The sequence below is a fragment of the Mustelus asterias genome, chromosome 4 (assembly GCF_964213995.1).
Source record: "Mustelus asterias chromosome 4, sMusAst1.hap1.1, whole genome shotgun sequence".
Lineage (NCBI taxonomy): Eukaryota > Metazoa > Chordata > Chondrichthyes > Carcharhiniformes > Triakidae > Mustelus > Mustelus asterias.
In genome coordinates this window covers 57001592-57013210 of record NC_135804.1, presented here as the reverse complement: position 1 = coordinate 57013210, position 11619 = coordinate 57001592, and positions in this window count along the sequence as shown.

The following is an 11619-nucleotide window of genomic DNA, read 5'->3' as shown; positions in this document are numbered from 1 at the left end:
AAAAGAGCCCGTTTGACAACAAGTTGGCACAGCGGTAATACTCTTTGGTGGCAATAAGTAAAGCAAATCAGATGTTGGAATGTAATAAAAGGTCAAGATTGATCGGAATTGGTGAAATAAGCCTTCTCATCCATGTACCATCCCCTTGGAGGGTGTTGGCAACCAGGGGCTTCCATTGGATTGACCCATGATTGTGCTTGACAAAGTGGTGCGACATTACCTTCTGCCGTATGGCTGACCTAGAAACGCTCTGCTCTTACAGTTTGCCATCAGGTGTATTCGAAGGATTTACAGGCTGATAATTAAACTGTCCATGTTATGAAGCAAATCCTGAAGTGGGATTTAAACCCAGAATGTCTGGCCTAGGAATTGCCAAAGCGCCACAAGGTTACTGAGATAATCTTACCATATAAAAAGTGTGACTGCATTTCGACGGCTGGCCTAGAGGTAGGGGACAATGTCACAAGGTCACTAAGAGAATCCTACCATGCATCTAGAACTTGATCAAGAAAGAAAAATGCTTTGGAGGCACTACTCTGCATCAAGCATGTGTTGGGTTCCTTCAACATGAAAAAAAAATCCAAAACTGCATAGTCAAAACTTTATTGCTAATTTTTTTTTAATGGATTTTTGCTGAACCAAAAAGGATGGCTGCGATAAGTTAGCTGAAAACAAGGTGGGCCCTTTGTTCGGGGAGCTCTCAGCCTATGGAACTTCACATTCATCGTACAGACCCCTTGTAATCAACAAAAGCAGAGGAAGTGCAGACAAATTGGCTTTCCAACTGGAAGTATCAGAAAAGAGATCAAAACTCATTAAATTGGAAAAGATGCTCATAACCACTGTGTCCCTCCTAAGAAGAAACAATGGAATTCTGGCCAAAAGCACATAAACTGATTGTTAAGCTGCTATTAACAGTTTATGACATGTCACATGACCCATTCTCTGGCCTTTTTGGACAGTTTTAGCATTACATCTTTAGCTTCACAAGCAATCTGCCTTTTAAAATCCAACTGGTGAACCACCACTGGACAACCCTCCAGGCAGAACAGCATAACCTACTCCTCAAGCCTGTTTCTGCTGGAAGATTTCCTATCATCACCTGCAAAGCCGACCCAGTCCATTTGTATCCACTTCATCTTGCGGTATCAACACCAACCGTAAAATAAATTCTGCAACTCTTTGTCCAGCTAAACCTGAACTCAGGCGTCAAAGAATTCCTCATGGATTCTGGATTCCCAAAAATCAAGTGAATTAATATCCATTTCAGTGGTTCTTGTACTGTTACCATCTATTCAGAGTGTAATAGAGTGGTAAATTGCAAACACACAGCCCCCAGATTATGAATGTGAAATAAACTAAGCCGAGTTAAACACAGGATGGCTGTGCGTTATTAATAAACTTGATCACACAAACCAAGGGTTTGGGAAACACAGCATCACATACTTTTGAAATAATTTGAAACACCTTCTGTTTATGGACAGGTGATGAGAGGAAATTAGTCCCATTTTCCTGTCTCTCTCCTATCCATAACACATGGTTTCCTGGAAATGTATTCATTCCTACAGAATGGATCTTGTATCAACTTGCTATGACCATATTTGGGTAACTGTTCAGTTAAGACATGGAGAACATGTGATGAGCAAACTAACCCTCTGTTTTAAGAAAGCACTTTTCTCCAGGACAGTCAGAAGAGGAGATGGGCCGAGTAAGACTAGAAAGACACGGAGTGGGCACTCTTTCTTCAGCCATCCTGCAAGCTTGTGCCCTGCCTGTTTTTCCACCAGCCACATTGCAGGCAGCATCATAAAAATCAACTCAACTGACTCCAGGAGGGAAAAAAAATAGAACTTGTTTGGCAATGCTTGCCTCAACACAGAATCTGGACAGACCAAAGAGTCCAGTCTGAAATCATCCAACCATTAAGCTACAGGATCCAAATACACTTGCCTTTTTTTGGCTTCTGAATCAATTTAACCTACCCTCCCACTTCGCAACTTAGTTGTGTGTGCATGAACTCTTGAATGCATGTGTGAATAAGAGTTGGAACATTGTTTTTTTTTTACATCAGGTGTTGAGTACAACACATTTTTAAAAATACACAAGGAAGCCTTTGTTTATTTTACAGTCAAAGCACTAAAAACAGGCTGGATTGACAAGCAAATTCTTTAAAACAAAAAAAAATCTGTTGCAGCCAACCAAGGAGTGAAAACAGAGGAGAGAAATTCTACTAGGTTGTGGCATTCAATAAGATCAGCACTCACTCTACTAATTTCCAATGAGTATAGGCCCAACCTTCTCCATTAAACTATCCCTTCAGCTCAAGAATCAATCGAGTGAACCTTCTCTGACTGCCTCCGATGCAAGTACCACATATCCCACCTTAATTAAGGAGACTAAAACTGCAGAGCACTCTTGATGCAGTCTCAAAAATACTCTGTATAGTGGTAACAAGACTTCCTTACTTTTTTTACTCCATCCCCCTATCAATAAAGGCTAACATACCATTTGTCTTCCAAATTAATTGATGCACCTGCACACTAATGTTTTGTGATTATAGGAGGACACTCAGATTCCTTTGTACAATAGTATTCAGTCATCAATCTATTTTATTTTAAATAACATGGTTAACAACTTCAGATTTTTCTACATTATACTCCATCTCCCAATTTTTTGCCCATTCATGTAAGTTCTAGGTGCTAATTGAACATAAATTCTGATTGTGCTCATTTGAAACTTTGCACATATAAACAGCAAGAGTCAGTTTGGTGAAGTAACTCAAGACATTTTTTAATAAATTGTTGATTAATACTTATCTAAAACAGATTTGCACTCGGCCAGCACACTATGGCCCTTGCTTTCCAGTTCAGCCTTGGACACAGGTTGATGCTCAGTGTTGATTCTCTCCCTGGAACTTCTGTTTCCCTGTAGACAACAGACTCACTCTTCAGTTTCAAACTTGCTCAGTGAAAGCTGCTGCTTATTAACTCTTTCCAAACCACAACCCACAGCGTGATCAATGATGTTATTGCATTCTGATTGGCCTAAATGAGACGAGGCTATTTCTTAATTGGCTTAAGGGGTGTGTGATGGATCCGTGATTAGTCCATGCCTGTTTTAGGGCAAACCAAATAAACAAACTCAAGCTAAATCAGGACAAAGTAAAAGGGGCAGCTCTCCAAAAGGAGGGGGAACAGCCCGAACAAAATCAAAGTACAAAGGAAACTTGAAAACATCAAATTATAATGTGATTATTAGGGTCGATAATGCACCCCAACGCCTGCAGTGCCCAAAGGGCGCGGAAGGCGTCAACTGTGCACATGGACACCACATGTTCCCTCTCCAGGGACACCTGGCCGCGAACGTAGCCGCGGTAGAGGGGCAGACAGTCAGGATGGACGGCCCCCTCGATCGCCCGCTGCCTGGACCTGTAAATGGCGCGTTTCGCCAGGCCCAGGAGCAGGTTCACGAGGAGGTCGCCATCCTGACCCGCCCCTCTCTGCACCAGGTGCCCGTAGATCAGGAGCGTGGGACTGAAATGCAAACAAAACATTAATAAAAGGTTCTTCAGGAAAACAAAAAAGGAGTGCAACCTAAGACACAAAACATAGACATGGTCCACGGACTCCACAGGCCACAGAAAGCTTCGGAGCCCGTGAACCAGTGAATCCTACGGTTGTGCGGAACTGCTGCATGCATCACCCTCCACCCCAGGTCCCTAATGTAATTGGGGGAGATCCCTCCGTAGAGGGACCTCCACTGGGGACCTCCACCACCCGGCGGCAACAAGGCCCACCAAGGTGTATCCGGGCGACAGGCGAGGAGGCGGTAGTGGAAGGTGTGCAGCAGCAGCCCGCACAGGAAACGCCTCCGTGCGGTGGAAAAAGGCACGGAGGACATTTCCGTGAGGCGGCACATGCTATGGGGCACCTGACCCGGGAGGGGGGGGGGGCATAGGCTTTTGGGCCAATGTGGAATTCCATCTGAACAGGGGAACGCTCGGGCGGGATCCCACCGCATGCCTGTGCCGCCTCGAGACCACATGCACATTCGGGGCCGAGCACGACCGTCCTAAGGCCTTGGATGGCTTTAGCCGCACGCCAGACGGCCACCCCCGTGTGCTCAGCCAGCACGTAGGGGCTCATCCAGCCCGCTCCTCCGCCATCCAGCACGTCCCCGATCCTGGTCACCCCGGCGTCCACAGCCCTCCACTCCGTCAGCCACCTGAAGTTATACGACTGGAGGAGCGGGTGATTAGTCTATGTGGTGCTATTAATCCACAAATTCAACTAATGTTCTGGGGACCTGGGTTTGAATCCTGCCATGGCAGATGGTGAAACCTGAATTCAATAAAAATCTAGGTGGTGCATGATCAGTTTCTGGTTGGGTTCTCGAGGGTGATGGTCATTTCATTTCCTATTGTCTCTGACCGGTCCTCTAAGGTATCATTTACTTGTGGGACCCCTTATTTGTTACTTCTTGTTAAGATAAAATAATGGTTTATGATATCTTCCTTTCCCATTTGTTCAGGATGGGGGAGATATGTCATCATGCCCCCATAGATTATATCTTGAACTCATCATCTCAGACTTCGTTTAATTGGTATTAAATCAGATCCCTATCAGTGACTTTTTTTAAGAGGCCAATCCTGGGTGCGGTCTTTCTTTCTGCAATTACTTGGAATGAGTTACTAAAGTTGCTTATAACCTGAAAGCTAACAAAGATGATTGCAATGTGGGTGGTGCATAGATGTTATATAGAATATGTTTAGACTATAATAAGTGAGAAGGGTTTTGATGTCTGCTTTTATTTGAGATAAGACAGCAGGCGATGTCTGGGAACATGGATTCATTGGTCCAGATGTCTAAATGATATATAGGTGCCAGTATGTCCTACAGAACTTTGTTAAAACAGACACTTATCAATGTGTTTTTGTTGAGAGAACTGCTTTGCCACAGTATGTTATCTGTCAGTGCTTAGTATAAGGCAATTAAAATTACAGAATAGCTTTATAAAACAAAGTTACAGAAATTACACAGTCTATATAAAATACATATAAAATCATGGTTGAAAGTGATTGGTGTGTTGAATATAACAACACATTTAATTAACAGATTTAAAATTTAAAAGAACTATAGAGCTATAAAAGCTAATTACAGAACTTAAATCTAAACTTATAAAATCAAAGATGGTTACATACTGTGAAAAAAGTGACTACTTTTAACCATCACAAGTTAAACTGTCCTAATTTAATGCACAAGGCTGAATGTTTTAACACTTATTTTTCTTTGCACTTTGAATTTAGTGAACACAACAGATAATTTTAATTGCTAGGGAGGTGGATGGCTCCACACAAGTACGATGCAAGCTTGAAGTCTCACTGGCTTAAAGGCCATATATTTTCACTCCCTTGTCAGGTTTGACTGTGGTGCTAAGACCAAGTTATGTGATGAGCTAGTGTCCTAAAATTTAGCATAAAACCATATTGGGTTGACATACTTTGATTATTTGACTAATACCCATAACTAAACTGCAAACTTATTGTGAGTAAGTATCAAAATTAAATTTCCCTACATTCTCTTAACCTATCAATGTCTCTTTGCTGCCTTTTGCATGCTCCTCACAACTTGCTATCCTACCTCTCCTTGTATCATCAGCAAATTTGGCTAAAATACACTTGGTCATTTCACCCAAGTCATTAATATAGATTATAAATATTTGAAGCCTGTGGTCTACCTGGTACAGTTTGCTAACCTGAAAATGACCCATTTATCCTGACTCTCTGGTTCCTGGTTGTTAGCCAATCCTCTATTCCATATATACCTGCAACACCACAAGCTTATTTGATTTGATTTGATTTATTATTGTCACATGTATTAACATACAGTGAAAATTATTGTTTCTTGCCCACCTTACAGACAAAATATACCGTTCATAGAGAAGGAAACAAGAGAGTGCAGAATGTAGTGTTATAGTCATAGCTAGGGTGTAGAGAAAGATCAACTTAATGCAAGGTAAGTCCATTCACAAGTCTGACAGCAGCAGGGAAGAAGCCGTTCTTGAGTCAGTTGGTACGTGACCTCAGACTTTTGTATCTTTTTCCCGACAGACGAAGGTGGAAGGGAGAATGTTCGGGGTGTGTGAGGTCCTTAAATTATGGTGGCTGCTTTGCCGAGGCAGCGGGAAGTGTAGACAGAGTCAATGGATGGGAGGCTGGTTTGCGTGGTGGATTGGGCTACATTCACGACCTTTTGTAGTTCCTTGCAATCTTGGGCAGAGCAGGAGCCTTACCAAGCTGTGATACAACCAGAAAAAATGCTTTCTATGGTGCATTTGTAAAAGTTGGTGAGAGTCATAGCTGACATGCCAAATTTCCTTAGTCTTCTGAGAAAGTAGAGGCATTGGTGGGCTTTCTTAACTACAGAGTCGGCATGGGGGGACCAGGACAGGTTGTTGGTGATCTGGACACCTAAAAACTTGAAGCTCTCGATCCTTTCTACTTCGTCCCCATTGATGTAGACAGGGGCATGTTCTCCTTTACGCTTCCTGAAGTCGATGACAATCTCCTTTGTTTTGTTGACATTGAGGGAGAGACTATTGTTGCTGCACCAGTTCACCAGATTCTCTATCTCATTCCTGTACTCTGTCTCATCATTGTTTGAGATCTGACAAACTTGAAAATCAAATTGGAGGGGAATTTGGCCATATAGTCATAGGTGTATAAGAAGTATAGTAGAGGGCTGAGAACACAGCCTTGTGGGGCACCGGTGTTGAGAATGATCGTGGAGGTGTTGTTGCCTATCCTTACTGATTGTGGTCTGTGAGTTAGGAAGTTCAGGATCCAGTCGCAGAGGGAGCTGCCGAGGCCCAGGCCACGGAGTTTGGAATGAATTTCGAGGGAATAATAGTGTTGAAGGCTGAGCTATAGTCAATAAATAGGAGTCTGATATAGGTGTCTTTGTTATCTAGGTGTTCCAGGATTGAGTGCAGGGTGATGGAGATGGCATCTGCTGTGGACCTGTTGCGGCGTTATGTGAACTGTAGTGGATAGAAACATAGAAAATCTACAGCACAAAACAGGCCCTTCGGCCCCACAAGTTGTGCCGAACATATCCTTACCTTCTAGGCCTACCTATAACCCTCCATCCTATTAAGTCCCATGTACTCATCCAGGAGTCTCTTGAAAGACCCTATTGAGTTTGCCTCCACCACCACTGACGGCAGCCGATTCCACTCGCCCACCACCCTCTGTGTGAAAAACTTACCCCTAACATTTCCCCTGTACCTACCCCCCAGCACCTTAAACCTGTGTCCTCTCGTAGCAGACATTTCCACCCTGGGAAAAAGCCTCTGAGAGTCCACCCGATCTATGCCTCTCAACATCTTATATACCTCTATTAGGTCTCCTCTCATCCTACGTCTCTCCAAGGAGAAAAGACCGAGCTCCCTCAGCCTATCCTCATAAGGCATGCCACTCAATCTAGGCAACATCCTTGTAAATCTCCTCTGCACCCTTTCAAGCTTTTCCACATCCTTCCTGTAATGAGGCGACCAGAACTGAGCACAGTACTCCAAGTGGGGTCTGACGAGGGTCTTATATAGCTGCATCAAAGAACAAAGAACAATACAGCACAGGAACAGGCCCTTCGGCCCTCCAAGCCCGTGCCGCTCCCTGGTCCAAACTAGACCATTCTTTTGTATCCCTCCATTCCCACTCCGCATCATTATCCCCGGACTCCTAAACTCAATCCCTCAATTGATAAAGGCCAGCACACCATTCACCTTCTTAACCACCTCCCCCACCTGCGGGGCCGATTTTAGAATCCCATGGACCCAGACCCCAAGGTCCTTCTGATCCTCTACAGTACTAAGAGTCTTTCCCTTTATATTGTACTCCTTCATCCCATTTGACCTGCCAAAATGGACCACTACGCATTTATCTGGGTTGAAGTCCATCTGCCACTTCTCCGCCCAGTCTTGCATCCTATCTATGTCCCTCTGTAACTTCTGACATCCCTCCAGACTATCCACAACCCCACCAACCTTCGTGTCGTCGGCAAACTTACCAACCCATCCCTCCACTTCCTCATCCAGGTCATTTATGAAAATGACAAACAGCAAGGGTCCCAGAACAGATCCCTGGGGCACACCACTGGTGACCGACCTCCATTTAGAAAAAGACCCATCTATACCCACTCTCTGCCTCCTTTGGGCAAGCCAGTTCTGGATCCACAGGGCAGCAGCCCCTTGGATCCCATGCCCTCTCACTTTTTCTAGAAGCCTTGCATCGGGGACCTTATCGAACGCCTATCTGGACGATCCAGATAGTTGGGGGGGCTGGAGTTGATTCGTGCCATGACTAGCCTTGTGTAGTAACCACAATTGGTGTCCACCTACAATACCTCCCATCTTGGTCTTAATGAAAAGGAAGTGGGAATATTGCAGGATCGACACCCCACACCCTCCAACCCGATTATATGCCCCCTTGCCTCCAAAATCATGTTGGGGGGTGGTGCAGCATATTAAATTTTGCCCATAGTCTGAAGACTCAGAAATATTTCAGCCTTTGTTTGTCTGCATTATGACACTGTTATTAGGTCTCCATTTACAACTAAACATTTTGTTACATTTAACGCTTTCCCATAGAAACTGGAAGCAGGAGTAGGCCATTCAGCCTTCGAGCCCGCTCCACTGTTCATTTTAATCATGGCTGATCATCGAATTCAATATCCTGATCCCTTCTTCGCACCCCCTCCAACATCCCTTGATCCCTTTAGTCCCAAATGATATATCTAATTTCTTCTTGAAATCAGACAACATTTTTGCCTCAACTACATTGTGGTAGTGAATTCCACACATTCACCACCCTCTGGGTGAAGAGATGTCTCCTCACCTCTGTACCCCTCAATCACTCTCATCTATGTTTTTCCTTGTTGCATCTCAAGCTGCTCTCCTGACTAGTTTCACCCTCCTAGTGACATTCCAGCTCTGGCCAAACTACTCCCCAGAAGTTTCATTATTTATACCTAATCTATTGTCAGTTGTTTATGTCTCGACTGTTCATGAGGTCTGTTAACAAGTTGTTCATAATAGCCATTCAGTTCAGCTGTTTTTATTCATTGCAAACTGTTGTTCACTGAACTAACTTCTATTCTAATTTCACATACCAATGAACTCACATACTTCAGGCAACATCTTAATTAAGCAAGGTTAAATGAAAAGTCCAGCACAGCTTGAGAAACATCGAAACTAGAAGCAGGAGTAGACCATTTGGCCCTTCGAGCCTGCTCCGCCATTCATTTTGATCATAGCTGATCATCGAATTCAATCTCCTGATCCCCCCCCCTCCCCCAATATCTCTTGATCCCTTTAGCCCCTAGAGCTATATCTAATTTCTTCTCAAAATCAGACATTTTTGCCTCAATTACATTCTGTGGTAGTGAATTCCACATATTCACCATCCTCTGGGTGAAGACATTTCTCCTCACCTCAGCTCTAAAAGTTCCCCTTATCCTTAAACTATGACCCCCAGTTCTGGACTCCCCCACTATTGGGAACATTCTTTCTGAATCTACCCTATATTACCCTGTTAGAATTTTACAAGTTTCTATGAGATCCCCTCTCACTCTTCTAAACTCCAGGGAATAGATTCCTAACCGACTTAGTCTCTCCTCATATGACAGACCGGCCATCCCAGGGATCAGCCTAGTAAATCTTCGCTGTACACCCCCTATATGTAGCAAGGACATCCTTCCTCAGATAAGGACACCAAAATTGTACACAATACCCCGGTGTGGCCTCACCAACGTCGTATACAATTGCAGCAAAACATCACCATCTCTATTAATTCACATCAGCTTCCATAATAAGAGAATGATTTGTACCTTGGTTTTCTTGTTTACATTGTAAAATCTACTATTAAATCTGGATCCATGAACATCTGAACGTACAAATAAGCTTACTGGATAAGAGGAAGTATAAAATGTTAATTTGGATATTCAGTGTACAGAATTCATTCTCTGATGACACAAACTGCAGAACTGACAAATATAAAAGCATGGAATTTGATTTCCTGCCTAATGGGAATTTTAGTGAACTTGAATTTGGATTGAAAGCAGGAGAGGGGTTCATGGATCTTTGAGCATTACACTCTGGGTAAGTTTTTATAAGGACAGGTAAACTATGTTATTGGGTGTAGCTTCATATGAGTTCTTTGAGACGAAATAAGCCAGCAAGGAGCTTTATAAATCAACAGCCAATCTATATTTTATGATGGAGACCACGATGATAGAGTGGGTGGCAGTGTGTCACAATGGATATCAACATGCAGAGGTGGAGTGAGAGCATTTTGTTAATTGTCAGTGTGGGCGGGGTTTTCTTCAATGTGGTGGGGTGGGGGCAATTCTGGGCAGAGAGCTAGAGATTCCACTGTTTTGAGGTGTGAGCGCAGTCGAAAGTAAGTCCATTGGCCCAGTTTCTGAAAGAGTGAAATACAGGTCCATCCATGTGACCCAGAAGTTGCAGTGGAACTGGGCCCTGTGTGACCAAGGTTTTTGCGGAAAGGAACAAGGAGTGAGACACAGGTGAAAAAGAAGAACGTGAAGTCTGGACTGAGAAACGGAGAATAAGCAAACACAAGTTAGCTGCTGGTGTTTCTGTTACTTGAAGTAACTGACCATAAATTACACAGGATTGGCAATGAGTATTCGAATTAAGATAAGACTGGTTGATCCAAGCCATTGTGACAAAGGTTTTGGCAGAGAGGAAGAAGGAGACTGTAATGCAGTTGAAAAAGAAGAACATGAAGGCTGAATCCAGGAGCAGAGAATAGACAAATACAAAATTGGTGCTGCTGATTCTGGAAAAATGCACCATTTGTTGAAGACTGTATCTATGGAACTTGGGTTGAAAGGGAGTGCTATCAGATGAGAATTTGGTGGCTAAATCCTTGAAGAAAAGGAGCTGAAATTCTACCTGGGCTTTGAAGGACTTTGTGCTTGGGACTGGTGACATGTATGCTGGGTTCATTGCTTAGTAAGCCTGTGAGATCTGTCTTTGTTGCATCTGCTATTAAATGTGTAATTTATAACCTACATTGATCATGATTTGCCGGTTAATTCAGGTTTAATTTATGTTAATTTTTGTTTTGTTGAAGTCAAAGTTATAAAAAGTGAAATCTTGTCGAGTAATTTATTTTGTGGATGATTGTTCAGTAAATTTGTTTTTGTTTGGTTTGTTGATCGCCATAATTGGTTTGTATTTGAAAATAATAACAATTTATGATTTTATACTAAATTTGATGTTTAAAAAGTTGCCTCCTGATTCATGGGACAGTTGGATTGGTGTCAATGCAATAACAAATTCCTGATTTAGTTGAAAAGGTATCCTTTTGTTTTGGTAGCACTTAATGTTTATTTTGGCATCCTTCTAGATTGATTCCATGGGAACGGCGCCTGAAAAGGTGCACTTGCAATGAATTTTGTCTGGTAACCCTGGTGTAACTCAAGAGACACCAGCAAGAAGGACCAAGCCTTGAGCACGACTGTTTTCCCTGCAAGGTGCGATATAAATACAAGTTGTTGTTGTTGTTGTTGAATTTTCCAATTGGAGACTGGGTGA